The sequence below is a fragment of the Panthera tigris genome, chromosome C1 (genome assembly GCF_018350195.1).
Source record: "Panthera tigris isolate Pti1 chromosome C1, P.tigris_Pti1_mat1.1, whole genome shotgun sequence".
NCBI classification, from domain to species: domain Eukaryota; kingdom Metazoa; phylum Chordata; class Mammalia; order Carnivora; family Felidae; genus Panthera; species Panthera tigris.
In genome coordinates, this window is record NC_056667.1 from 171777471 (window position 1) to 171792302 (window position 14832).

Sequence of the window (14832 nt, forward strand, 5' to 3'; positions counted from 1 at the left end):
TTAAAAGATCCAAAACAGCAAAGAGTGTCAGTGATCATCACTATCTAACTTAATGCCGATTCATGAATTTTTAGAAAATGTGACATCTTCTCTTTTATCTAAATTTTTCTTGACAGTAGCCAGCACTAAAGTAGAAACATCTGAGAAAATTTTATTTTATAAAACTGAATTTCCTTTAATAAAGTTAGGTTATGACATTGAGCTCTGGAGAAAAAGATGTGATTATATAGTAGAATTTTCACATTCTAATGACAATGTAGTTACTCAATTGGTAATTTAATCTATTTATACTAATCTCATGAATTATTTGATCTCAAAGATACACAAAATAATGTAACTTACAGATGCAGTCATTTTCAAAAATGATAGTTAATAAGAAATGACTGGCAGTCCAGTTCAAAATTGTTCTCAGAAGAATTCTACCAATGGGCTTATATTGACAAGTATTAAGTTGAAAGTATTCTTACAGATGTCACCAAAACCACTAGTGTTCAATGTCACATGATTTTAATAAAAACTGCCTTTTAACATATTATTGTTTACAAAGCTTTTATCCATCATTGCAAAAGTTGATAAGGAAATAAGCAAATCTTTCACAGGTGAAATTCACTCTGATTTCAAGGCACTCTGATTCACATAGTCCTGTAGTTAAATATTAACTATGTAAGGATAATGTACTCAGGGACACCTAAGTGGGTCAGTGGGTTGAGCAACCAACTCTTGATTTGGGCTCACATCATGAACTCACAGTCCTGAGATCCAACCCCACCTGTGGCTCCATGGTGGGTATAGAGTCTGCTTAAGATTCTCTCTCCCTCTTCCTCTGCCCTCCCCACCTCTTCACATGCTTTCTGCCTATCTCTCAAAAACAAAACAAAACAAAACAAAACAAAACAAAACAAGACAAAAAAAACACAACAATAACACAGAATAGTGTACTCATATGAAGTTTTTTTAATGGTAAAGGAGACTTTCAGTTTTCTCTACCTCAAGTAGAAGAAGAAGCATCAAGTTCAGGATTTGTTGTTAAAGCTGTCAGAATTATGGAAAAAGTGGTTAAAATTATGGTTAAATTTGAGTCCCAAGTAAAACCTTCAACCTGAAAAGGTTCTGTGTCAAAAGTCATGTGTTAAATGAAACTTTGGGCATATTTGGCTAACGTAGTGAAAAAGATGCTAAAAGGATCAAAGATTAATTAAAAAAAAAAAAAAAGCCTATTACCTGATAGGGGCACATGGGTGGTTCAGTCAGTTAAGTGTCCAACTTCAGCTCAGGTCATGAGTTTGAGCCCCTAGTCAGGCTCTGTGCTGACAGCTCAGAGCCTGAAGTCTGCTTCACACTCTGTGTCTCCCTCTCTCTCTCTGCTCCTCACTCACTCATGCTCGCTCTCTCTCTCTCTCTCTCTCTCTCTCTCAAAAATAAACAAACAAGAAAATTTTAAAAAAGCATATTACCTGATAAATTTTTGGTAGCTGAAATTTCTAGAAGCACCTATCTTTGAGCTGTTGATCCTAAAGAAGGCCTTTTAAATCCATAAGGCATTGGAATGATTTATTAGGTTGTTGATTCTGTTTATGTTGTACAAAAACAGAATTTGGCAAACTTTTTATGTAAAGGGCTAGATACTAAACACCATAGGTTTGCAGAGCATATGATCTTTATCAAAGCTATTCCATTGTGCCTTTGTAGCAAAAAGCAGCCTTAGAAAATGTATAAACAAATAATGTAGCTGTCTGGGATCCAATGAAAATTTACTTATGAAGAATGAAATTTGAACTTTAATTTTCACATCACAAAATACCATTCTTCTGATTTTTTTCAGTGAGGGGTGGTGGGGGGATAAGCTAAATAGGTAATGTGTATTAAGGAGGGCACTTGTGTTGAGCACTGGGTGTTATATGTAAGTGATGAATCACTAAATTCTACTCCTGAAACCAATCCTACACAATGTGTTAACTTGAATTTAAGTAAAATCTTGGAGGAAAAACAAATTGTAAAACCATTCTTAGCATTTAAGCTGGTCAAAAAAAGATGGCAGTCTAGATTTATGGCATTGGTGGTAGTTTGCTTACTTATTTCCATTAAAAATTTGGGATCCATAAATTAGTTGAGTATGATAAGAAGGATGCAGAATATTTCTAAAAGCAATGGACTTTACTAGTGAAGTACTTTATAAACAATCAGTGATTACAAAATATCAGTACATAAATTTCAAACATTTATCTCTTTAGTGATTTGGTTATTTGAATATATTGCCAAGAAGGCACATGAGCATTCAAAATCGACCTTGGGTTAAAAAAGTTTAATTTGTAGCTGAATTTCTAGTAAATATTATTTCTTACCTTGGGAATAGCCAATCAGAATGGATCCAGACATAATTTCAGAATAGTTGGTAGTCATATTTGTAAAACATTCATCATCAATCTCCATTGCAACAGAAGGGGGTAAGCAGCTCCAAGTTCTCAGCCCCCACAGAAAGATTGACAAAAGGTATATTGAAAATGGTAACAAAGATCTGTGGTGTTTTCACTTGCCCTTGCTCCAACACCCCCGCATCCCCCCAGCACATGAGCAATCTTGAAAAAGAAACCTGCAACCTTATTTAAGTCCTTGGGCTCTTAGCTCTATAGGGAGCACAGCAAACCTTATTAGAAAATTATTGTGTATGTTTGTCCATTCCAAACCATCTGGGAGATGCCTGAATGAGGGATGCAAGGAGCATGTCTCTGTTTCACCTGATAGAAAACAGACCAGGAAAACAGTGGGCATTACTCAAAACAAGTGCAAGCCAAACTCACAACTCAGATTCCCAGGGAAAGAGTATGATGGAAACATGAAACAGATGCCAAAGGCCCTGGAACAAAAGTTAAGGAGATTCATTAAGAAGTTAGGACATTCAAAAACTCCCATGTGAGGAAATTTAGAAAGCCATGCACATGCCCAGAGCAAAATTCATGTGCAGAAAACAATGTGAAAGACACTAAGCTTTCACCTCAGGCTAATCCTTAGGCTTAATGTAAGCCTAGCTAAGTACTGAAATAGTGCCTTTGCACAGAACCATTCTGCACAAAGGGATGAATTATTTTGTTTCCTTGTCTGCTTGTTTGTTTTGTTTGTGTATGTGAGGGTCAGGGGTGTGAGTGCAGGGTTGTGTTTTAGCTCCTGGTGCTCAAGGGAATCTCTGCCAAAATTAGTTTAACACAAAGAACAGAGACTTCAGTGGTCAGAGAAGACAACACAGCCTTTAAAAAATAGTTTGAGAAAGTCACTACACAAATGGACTAGTACAGCCTTCAACAGTGGAGAAACAATAAGTTCTGGCAAAGAGGGAAATCTGATTTCCATATGTCATAATACTCATATGCCCAGTTTTCAACAAAATAACTCATGGAATACAAATAAACAGGAAAGTATGGCCTATTGAGAGGAACAAAATGTTAAGAAATCATCCTTGAGGGAGTGCCTCGGTGGTTCAGTGGATGAACCGTCCAACTTCAGCTCAGGTCATGCTCTCACGGTTCATGGGTTCGAACCCCTTATTAGGCTCTGTGCTGACCGCTCAAAGCTGGGAGCCTGCTTTGGATTCTGTCTCCCTCTCTCTGTCCCTCCCCACACCCTCAAAGATAAATAAACATTAAAAAAAGAAAAAGAAATCATCCCTGAAGGAAATACAGACTTTGGGTTAATTATACAAAGACTAGAGAACAATTGCATTAAATATGGTCAAAAAGCTAAAGAAAAACATAGATAAAGACTGAAGGAAATCAGAAAAACAATGTATAAACTAAATGAAAATATCCATAAAGAAGTAGAAATTATTAAAAGAAAAAGCCACTGTGGAAAATTTTGACATTTCCTCAAAATATTTATTATATATTTATAATATAATAATAAACATATTTATTCAGTCTTAAATAAAACTCTGACACATGCTACAACATGAATGAACCTTGAAAACATCATGCTAAGTGAAATAAACCAAACACAAATAGTAAATGTTGTATAATTATGCTTATCTGAGGTACATAGAAAAGGAAAATTCATAGAGAAAGAAGAAATTTTAAGAACTAGAGACAGTGTGAAATGGGAAGTTATTGTTTAATGGGTGCAGTTTCTGTTTTGGGGGATGAACAAATTCTGGAAATGCATAGTAGTGATGATTGCACAACATTTGTAAATGTACTTAATGCCACTGAATTAAATGGTTAAAATGGTAATTTTTACTAAAATGGTTATTTTTACCATAATTTCTAAAATAATGTTTTTAAAAAGAACTACACAAATTCTGGAGGTGAAGTATACAGCAACAAAAAATTTGCAAGAGGGGTTCAACAGCAGAGTTAAGCAAGAAGAAGAAATAATCAGTGAACTTGAAGCTAGGACAATTGAAATTATTTAGTTTGAGTATCAGGAAAAAAAAAATAGAATGAGGAAAAGTAGATAGAGCCTAAAGGACCTATATGAGATGCCATGAAGTATATGCATTATGTACATCCCAGAAAGAAGAAAGAAAAGGGGACAGAAAGAATATTTGAAGTACATTTTAATATATACCACAATTCTGTCTTCTTTTACTTTGTCCTAATGTTGCCAATTTTATACACCAGTTTTAACTCAGGAGTTTAGCTGGTCAATAGTTTTATCTCATATTGTATTTTTGAGAACACCTAGATTTCATGACCGAATTCAGTGTGCAATTTTCCTCTGCAGCATGATCAGAAATGCATATAGAAATAGAAGGGATTTTTAAAGCATTGTTTTATTAATTTATATCAAACTCTTCTTTGTCTAATACCTGACTTGCATTTTTCCCAAAAAAGAAATGAGACCAATTACTGAACCAACATATTACTTCATAAATAGAATTGTGAATTCACCCTCAGATATTCAAGAGGATCTGATTTCAGATCTAAGATGTCAATTAAAAGTAGTTTATATCCCTATAAGCAAAGTGAGATCCCACAAAAGTCCATGGAAAGGAATATTAGAAAACTTAGAGAAAGACAAAGAGACTAATGTTTTCTCTAAGTGCTTGAGTATTATCTGAGTAAATTTGCAAAGGTTGTGGCTGGGACTTTTGGCTATGGCTTTGAGGACTTTAATAAATCCTCTTGCTTATAAAACAAATATAAAACTAGACAAAATTATTGAAGCAAACCATATCAGGAATCTGGAAATAGACCACGGGCAAACAAAAAATTGGGAAGGGATTATTCATAACAACCTGACAGAATTTCAGGTAAGAACAGAAAGAGATCTATTTTTGCATGAGGCTGCTCCCTATCTTCTCTTTTTAACTTGGTCAGCTAGGACAGTTTTCTCCAGGCATAGATGACCACCATAATGAGAAGCTTTGCTTCTAGAGAGGGCACATGATTTGGAGTAGAAGGTAAAAACCTGAGGTGATTTTTTTCATTAATGGTAGTAAATTAAGTAGAAAAGAAAGAAAAAAAATGCAACCGTGCTAGGGCTGATTTGTAGTCATGGTTGGTGTACAGGGTTCTGTATCCAGAATCCTGGGTATTGGGGAGCTTACAAGGCGAAATAAGCTATCCACACATTCCTGGCTAACAAAGTAAATGCATGCATTGGAGACACTTGAGAATCCCTGTGATCTTGGATACCTGAGATACCTCAGATACTAAAGATGTGAAAGCCCAGGAAGACTAGAAGAATGGCTGTATTTTTATTGTTGTTGTTTATTTGTTTTAAGTCTATTTATTTATTTTGAGAGAGTGAGAGAGAGAGAGAGAGAGAGAGAGAGAATCCCAAGCAGGCTCCATGCTGTCAGTACAGAGCCCAATGTGGGACTAGATCTCATGATTATGAGATCATGACCTGAGCCCAAATCAAGAGCCAGATGCTTAACTGACTGAACCACCCAGACATCTCTGATTGGCTGTATTTCGAATGTACTCTAACATACGCAGATAATTCAGCTGAGGTTTAGAACCTTCACATAGCCTCTTCCCCAGTCATTGACTAATACTTAGCTTTGCAGTCCTAGAAGTGACCATTAAGACACCAGGCTAAAAAATAAATAACAAGAATAAAATATATAACGACAAATATATCCATATACATTAATTTTTTAATGTTTATTTATTTTTGAGACAGAGACAGACAGAGTGTGAGTGGGGGAGGGGCAGAGAGAGAGAGGGAGACAGAATCCAAAGCAGGCTCTAGGCTCTGAGCTGTCAGCACAGAGCCAGACACAGGGCTCAAAACCACCAACCATAAGATCATGACCTGAGCCTAAGTTGGACACTTAACCGACTAGGCCACATAGATGCCCCACTGTTATTACTCTGAATTATTATCAACTACCAATCTTATTTAACAATTTCATTTTACAGATGAGAAAAGACAGATCCAGAAAAGTTAATAGGCTTATCCAAGGTCATAGATTGTAAAATTTAAAGCTAGGTTTACAACTATTTAATCTAAATAACAATTACTTTGCTAAACAACATGTTGGTGGACTTTATTTGAATTTACTATTCCCTCAATTTTTTATAAAATAATGAATTAAGACTTGTATCATTCATGGATAGTTTTTGTTCAGATCAAATACCCTAATTGTTGTAACTTAGATTAATGCCCCAGTGTTTCTTCACAGGCCACAAAGAGTCACTCCACTACTGAGTTTTGTGCAGATGTTCCATACCCTATAAAAATATTAGAAGGCAAAAATCTCACCCCCACCTCCTGTATACCCAGAAACCTTTCTTGTACTACACTGACAAAACAGTTTCCAGGTAATAATTTGAGAAATTCACAGGATTCACCTTGTTTGTTTTTCTTTTCTCAATGGATCATCGGACTTACACTGTATTTTGTATAATGTCTGAAAACAATATTGCATATATTTTTGCCTGCTTTTAGATTTTGTTTTTGCATAAAGAGAGGGTAAATCCAGACCAGTACTCACTCATGGATGGAAAGAGAACTTATTGTTTTATTTTTACTCTCTTTTTTAAAAAAATAATTTTTTGGCAAATCATTAGGTAATTTTAGTTGGAAACTTTCTACCAGGTTCTGGTCAATTTATGTGCTAAAATATTTTATACACTAGAGTTTTATAAGTTCAGCTCATGATCAATTCCTTGTTGAATTCCTTCTGAGCACATTAAGTTCCCTCTGAGCTTGAACCACCAAGTCTAAATATACCTGACCTTAGAAAACAACTAAGACTGTATGACTTTAGTTTTTATTGACTCAGAAGTATGCTTTAGATAAATCATTTTTGATGTTCTAAACTACATCATCATATCATTCAGGAACAATTATATTTTGTGTTTTCAAGTTTTCCATTTCTAATATGTGCCAGGTTCTGATATAAATAAATGTATTTAATAAAATTTTACATCTGATCATCTTTTGTAGATGATTACACAGAAGATTTAATTTTCTTTAAAAGTTTGAAATATGGGTCTTTTTTGGGTCTTGACTGGGAAATAGGAGTTTCAAAATAATACTACAACACACTTAGAATAATTGATCATTATCAATATCTTTTGGTTTAAATTTTGTATTCATTTTCTGAAAATTACAGATTTATAACTTGCTGACAGCCTATTTTAAACACTGAATAAACTATTTTACTCTCTAATGTATTTCTCTTACGATTTATTTTTTATTGTAATATAAGGAAGAGGAAAGCAGCTGCATTCTCCAGCTGTGACAAAGTGTTTCAATAAATGAGGCAAGCAACATCAGTAATAAATAAAGCAATTTACTTCTTTACAAAAATGACTATCTCTGTTTAACATCAAAGCTGTAGCTAGTAGCGTGGCCTAGCAGCTGGTATGGCTAAAGTGAATATTCACTGGGAAATTAGGTTGCCATTATATCAGCTATATTATACTGACAAGGGCATACTAAGATGTCTATGGAAAATGTTTAAAAGCTTTCCTTTTGAATGCAATACAAAGAAACTGTCTCATTTCACTTAAGTCACTGATATTGGTTGAGTGACAGAATGCAGTCTATTGCTGCTACCACAAAGCAATTAACTTCCTCTTCCCCCTACAGGCAGAGAGTCCAGAGTGCTCTTTAATGATGAGTAGGAAGGATTATGCTAAATCTGTAAGACTGATGAAAAAAATTATTTTGCTTACCCAGAGGTTGCTATGTTTCTAGAAGAGCTAGAGTTTGTAGAACTAGATAGAGCATGTTCCAATATGCAACTCTCAGGCAATTCATCATTACACACACACACACACACACACACACACACACACTTCCCCTAGTAGCTAGTCATCAACTATCACAAATTAGACTACATAACAAAATTAAAATTTCCCAAAGTATATTCAGAACTAATTGTATTTTCTACTATCCACTAAATCTATGAGGATCTATAGCTAAACTGAGTTTTCTTTTTTTTAATTTTTTTTTAATATTTATTTATGTTTGAGAGAGGGAGACAGAGTACCAGCAGGAGAGGGGCAGGGAGAGAAAGAGAGAGAGAGAGAGAGAGAGAGAGAGAGAGGGAGAGAGAGAGAGAGAGAAGGAGACACAGAATACGAAGCAGGATCCAGTCTCTGAGCTATCAGCACAGAGCCCGACATGGGGCTCGAACCCACAAACTGTGAGATCATGACCTGAGCTGAAGTTGGACGCTTCTCCAACTGAGCCACCCAAGTGCCCCATAAATTGAGTTTTCTAATGCTCACTGGAAAAACTACACAACTACTCAACAGCTGTTTATCACCTCTCAACCTGGATTCCTATTCTCATACTAATATTTGGGTACAAGAAACCAAGGCATCATCTATTCATGGATCCAGGTTTGTATCTCGAGTGTATGTATATCAAGGACCAAGGACTAGTATTATTCATTGAAATATTTATAGCTTATATTTGTATATCACCTTGCAGTTTACCTTATATTTTTGTAAATTTAATAACAATGTAAGAGATACATGAAAGGAGTTATTGCCCCACTTGAGACGAGACCACTCACTTCATAAAGGTAAATAACACCATAATGCTACATATCTATCAGTTTGCAATGTGTTTGCTAGACTGTGAAAAGGGAACATTCCACAAAGCGGTCAAAATAAAACATCATCACATTAAAATATGAAGTTTGGGAAAGGAGTTAATGATAGGATGAAAAAGAAAAAAAGAGAATGCTTAAATAGAAAATTAAAAAAGAGGAGATTACAAAGGAACTTCTGATGAACTTGTGTTTTCATCAATATTTCCTCTTCTATTTTTTATAATATGGCCTAAAATCTATTTCTGTACAGAAAAACCCAGTTATTATAAATATTATTTGTTGAGAAATCCTGCATTCTGAGTGTGCTGACTTTCTTATCAACTAGCTTAAGTTGCTCAATGTTCACCAGGTATATACTGATCAGAATTTTTACATACCCAAGGGTGTGACACTGAGAACACATAAGAGAATGTCTCCATAGCTTCCAAATGGTACAATAGATGATTATAGCAAACTGCTAGGTAACTTAAAAAGCTGCTTCTTGATTTTCTATGTTCCACAAGATGGTTGGTGAGGTCAAAGCTATTTTCTGAAGAAGGAGGAGGAGGAGGCAACAACAATGACAAATTTGCCTTTTTCATGCTCACACTCTTATATGTATTACAGACTATTACAGTGTGATAGTAAAGCAGCTTAAATAAGACCTCTTCTATTAAACCAAATACAAAAAAGATTTTTTAAATGATAAAACATTACTCTTCTTGCTTTGTTTTAGATATTTCTATAGGTCTATAAATATATAGAATATTTTATAAATATTTCATAAAATATATATGCTTTCTTTGTTGTGTTACATATTATATAAGATAGCTATTTCAAATAAATAACTATTATAAAAATTCTCTGTTTAAATTTCTAATATGGTAAAAATAAATAGAACTTACCACATTAAGGTTCTTAATAATTTTTAAGAACTTAAAAAGTTCCTGAGAATAATTTTTGAGAGCCACCACCCTAAATTAAGTAGTAAATGTGTTACACCAGGTACATAGCTAATATATGCATTTTTGCAAATGGGAACAGAGCTCTGTTTCTGCTACATACAACTTACTAAGTTTTTTTCTGGTCTAATAATTGAAAGTTTTAGGAAAAATATTTTCTACTGAATATTGCAAATGCTTATACATGATCATTAAGCAGAGGAAAATAAAAATTCATATTAATGATATGAATCAAAAACTTGTCATTTAATTTGATAGAATATCATTACTGGCAAAGAACTTTCCTTTTCAGAGTCAAGACAATTAATTAATTATTATATTAGTGAGTGTCTACAAAACATCTATATCAGAAGTAGCATATTTTGAAGTAGAGGGAAAACATGTAGACACTCTTCTGGCAATGGTTAAGATGGATTATGGCAAATGATGCCAATAATAGCGGTCTCTCCTTTGGTGTTTACAATGAACAAATCTAAAAGGCTCCTGACAGCAAATTTTGAGAGCTATTCAAAGGAAGGTGGGTATAAAAGAATTTTTTGAATGAAAATAACTCTACTCCCTTATGACACAAAACATTTAAGGTAATCAGAAGTTAGAAACAACCTATAGTATGAGAATGAAAAAGTTAAAACGGAAGTAATTTGAACATACACTAGGGGGTGTAGATTGGTATATCTTAGACTACCTGAATAATCACTTAGTCCTCTCTTTTACAATTTCTAGCATATGTATATATGAGGCATTTTCACTTAAACATTCTGTGTCTTGTGAGCAAAACTGGAATACAAAGTTAAAATGGATAAGTCTAGACCCTTGGTATGAAAAGTATATATATTTTTTTTGCTAAGTTTTGTTGGATCATATATAAAAAAAAAGTTATGGAAACAAAACTCTTAATTTATGTAGAGACTGGGAAGACCTGAAATAAACTAAGGGGTTCTATAAATGTACTGTGTCTCCTGAAACTCTCATATAAAATTATATTTGGTCATTTGCCATGACCTTTGAGAGGTCCATTTAATTATGAAATTTAACTGCGTATTTGGTTTGTTTTGTTCTCCCAAGGGAATCTAAAGAGATTAGCTTGATTCGAGTTATATTAGTTCTGCCTACATTGGTTTAAAAGTTAACCTCAGATTCTATCCTGGTTTACTTTGTTTTAGCACCAATTTTTGCCATATTTAACTGTGTTGATCTTATTGGAAGAGAATTATATATTACATACTTTTCATTCATGGATTATACTAGAACTAAATATGTCATCTCTACCTAAAGTTACATTTTTTGTCTATACTACTTTACTAACCTAACCACTCACTTGTGCTTCAACAATTGAATAGACATCCTAATACATTGAAATCAACTGCATTCTACTGCAGTTCTACTAGTTGGATATTATTACTAGGCTGCCATAACAAAGTACCACATACTGGGTAATTTAAACTCAGTTTCGGAGGCTGGAAGTCTGAGATCAAGGTGTCAGCAGGATTTTTATTTCTGAGGCTTCTCTCCTGAGCTTATTGGTAGCCATCTTCCCCCTATGTCTTCACATGGCCTTCACTTTGCACGTTTCTGTCCTAAAATACTCTTTTTATAAGAACACAATTCATTTTGGATTAGGGACCATTCCAATGACCTCATTTAACCTTAAATACCTCTTTAAAGTTTAAATGTACATTCTGAGTTACTGGGGGTTAGGACTTCACCATATGAATTGTGTACAGACACAGATTACAGCACTGGTATAGTACAGGCAAGAGGCAAAGAAAAGGAGTGAAGGTTGACCATGTTCCATGAAATTGTCCATGGTGAGGATCAGTCAGATGATGTGCAGCATGGTGAAGGGAATCATCTCCAGGTTGAGGATCCTGAAAACAAAAGCTTCCAGCCTCTTATATACCCAGAAGGCCAAGAGGAACAGGTAGGAGATGTGCTAGGAGTGAAAAAGTGCTGAATCAGAGTGGTGAAAAGTTTCTTAGTGAGACTGTTTCAGCTGAGGCACATTTTAGGTGCACCTTTTAGTCACCTATATAGTCACCTATAGTCTCTGAATGGAGGCACCCAGGCTAGGTATGCCGATATGCATGTAAGCATGACTAGCCCAGGAGTGAGGGGCTGTGTCCTTGACTGCCATTCCCTCCATACTTAAACTCTCAAAACTGGGTCCTCATGAATATAATATATAAATAAATAAAGTTTATATTTTTAATATAATATTAGAAATGTATACTCTAGAAGCAATGAAAACAAATTGAAATTGTCAGTGTACCAATAAAGGAACTGTAGAAACAAGTTAAGACTACCCAAATGAGAATGAGCAAAGGCTATTTATTCAGAGCTTGCTATAACAAGGGAGTCAGCCATCAACACTTTTGTTTGGCAGAGATTCAAAGGCAGGCAGATGAATGGGAAAGCTTTATATGGAAAAAAGGGAAGGTTTCAAGTATCCTCTGATTGGAAGCTGTTGCCATGGAGAAGCTGTGAGTGGGCTAACTAAAAGCAGGGCATTCAATATGATTGGTTATGGGAGCATATTTGGTTTTCTCCAGTTGGTCCTAAGTTGGAAGCAGGGGCAAATTTTAGGGAAGCTGTCAGTTATTGATCAAGTCCTGACTGCTTGGGGCCAATGGCTACTGAGGCTGTTGTTCAGCTTCCTGGACTGACTGCCGCAGGTTGAGAGTCAGAACTCTACTTTTATATATGGTCTGGCTATCGTCCATTTGTATATTCAGTCTCTCAGTGAGAAAGCAGTAAAACATTAGCACAGAATTTTATGACCAAATTATACTGTCAGTTTCTGAACAAAGCCCAAGTAATATATATTCTTTTGCACTTTTTTCCTGGAAACTAGAGTTTATATGTGGAATTGAAAGTAACACTAACATGTCATATATAATTAGAGTTAAAATTACATTGTAAAGTAGGAAAAGTGTTCACAAAGCACAAAATTAAGTGCAATAAGCATGAACATACTATAAAACATTGAGGAGGAAAAATAAAACCTAAAGTTCCCCAGAGGGCAGGAATGCAATGCAAATCACAAATAAGGCTAGAATACGAGATCAGCAGATTAGACATCCTAAAGGCAAATTGTAATTTTTTTTAATTCACCACGTTTTCCCAGAAAAAGATAGCATGTTAGAGAAGGCATATATTCCAAGGTGTTGGTAAAGTTAGCGATTGGAAAACAAACAAAAGCTTAAGCTCTCAGCAAGGGTAAAAATAAACATCAATTAAATTTGCTGTCTTTATTTAAGAGAATGAAAAATCCCAAAACCCCAAAGAAGAGAAAGTACTGTTTTATTTTAAACACTAAAAGATATTTCTCATGGTTTGATAGTTTGATATGATGATTAACAATGTAGTTTCTGTAGGGTGCCTGGGTGGCTCAGTCAGTTGAGCATCTGGCTTCAGCTCAGGACATGATCTCATGGTTCATGGGTTCCAGCCCCAGGTCAGGCTCTGTGCTGACAGCTCAGAGCCTGGATCCTGCTTCGGATTCTGTGTCTCCTTTGCTCACTGCCCCTCCCCCACTCACACTCTATATCTCTCTCTCAAAATAAATAATAAAAACAATTAAAAAAAATTTTTAAACACAGTGTAGTCACTGAAATCAGACCGCCTAAGGTCAAATCCTATCTCTACCACTGATAAACTGACCATTTCTCTGTATAACATGGGATTCCTGTCAGGATAATGTGTCATATATTTAAACCACTTAACATAATACCTGGCATCTAGGTTAATATCTCTTCAAAGTTAGCTCTACATATATTGTTCGCATAAGAAATAAGCATTGAGTGTCTAATATTTTCCAGTCACTGTTTTAAATACTGGGTTATAGTAGTAAATCAAACAGACACAGTTCCTGGTTTTGTAGTTGTCTTCTGGAGCAATATAAATGTTGTAAAGAGATTAGGGCAAAGTAGCAGCTAGAGAGTGATAATACAGAAAGCAGTGTTCTATATAGAATAGGCCAGGAAGACCTCTTCAACAAAGGGAACTTTGAGAAGAGACCTGACAGAAGAGAGGGAAAAGCCACTCAAAAAGGTAGAAGAGGGTATTTGATAGAAGGAGCTTTGGAGTGTCAAGTACATCTCAATTCATTCTTAATATGTTCCAAGAAAAACAAGGCCATGTTGGTGGAATGGAAACCTCTGGGTTTGTTGAGCCAAGCAATAACTTGATTTAATTTTTTTTTCCTAATGTTTGTTTATTTTTGAGAGAGAGAGAGAGAGAGAGAGAGAGAGACAGAGTGTGAGCGGGGGAAGGGCACAGAGAGAGGGAGATACAGGCTCCAGGCTCTGAGCTGTCAGCATAGACCCCAATGCAAGGCTTGAACCCACAAGTCATGAGATCATGACCTGAGGCGAATTCAGATGCTTAAATGACTGAGCCACCCTGGCACCCCAGCAATGATCTGATTTTATTTCCCAAGGATTATGCCAGCTGCTCTTAGTAGTATGGACTATATACGAGGGCAAAGACAAGAAAGATCATCTTTGTCAATGTCTCCACCTCCCTCCTCCCATCTCTCTCCCTCCCTCTTTTCCACCCTTCCTCTCCCTCTCTCCCTTATGTTTACTGCTTAATTAACTTTCATTTTGTTAAGTAAATTTCCCTCAACATCTAACAATGTCTGCAAACTTGATTTTATCAATTCTTTAAGACAGTCCAAACTATATCTGAAAACTGAGTCTTTCTTTTAACCATTTGAAGTATCTACTTACAAATTTAGCCATCTTCCTAATATTGCAAAAGCTTATTTATATCTAATAAACTAAACTCAGTTTTTAAAAAATCCACTTAAGTGTTTCAAAAAAACATGTAAAGCACAATGATTTTAAAACTTGTCACTACACTCGATAAATGCAATTTAAACCA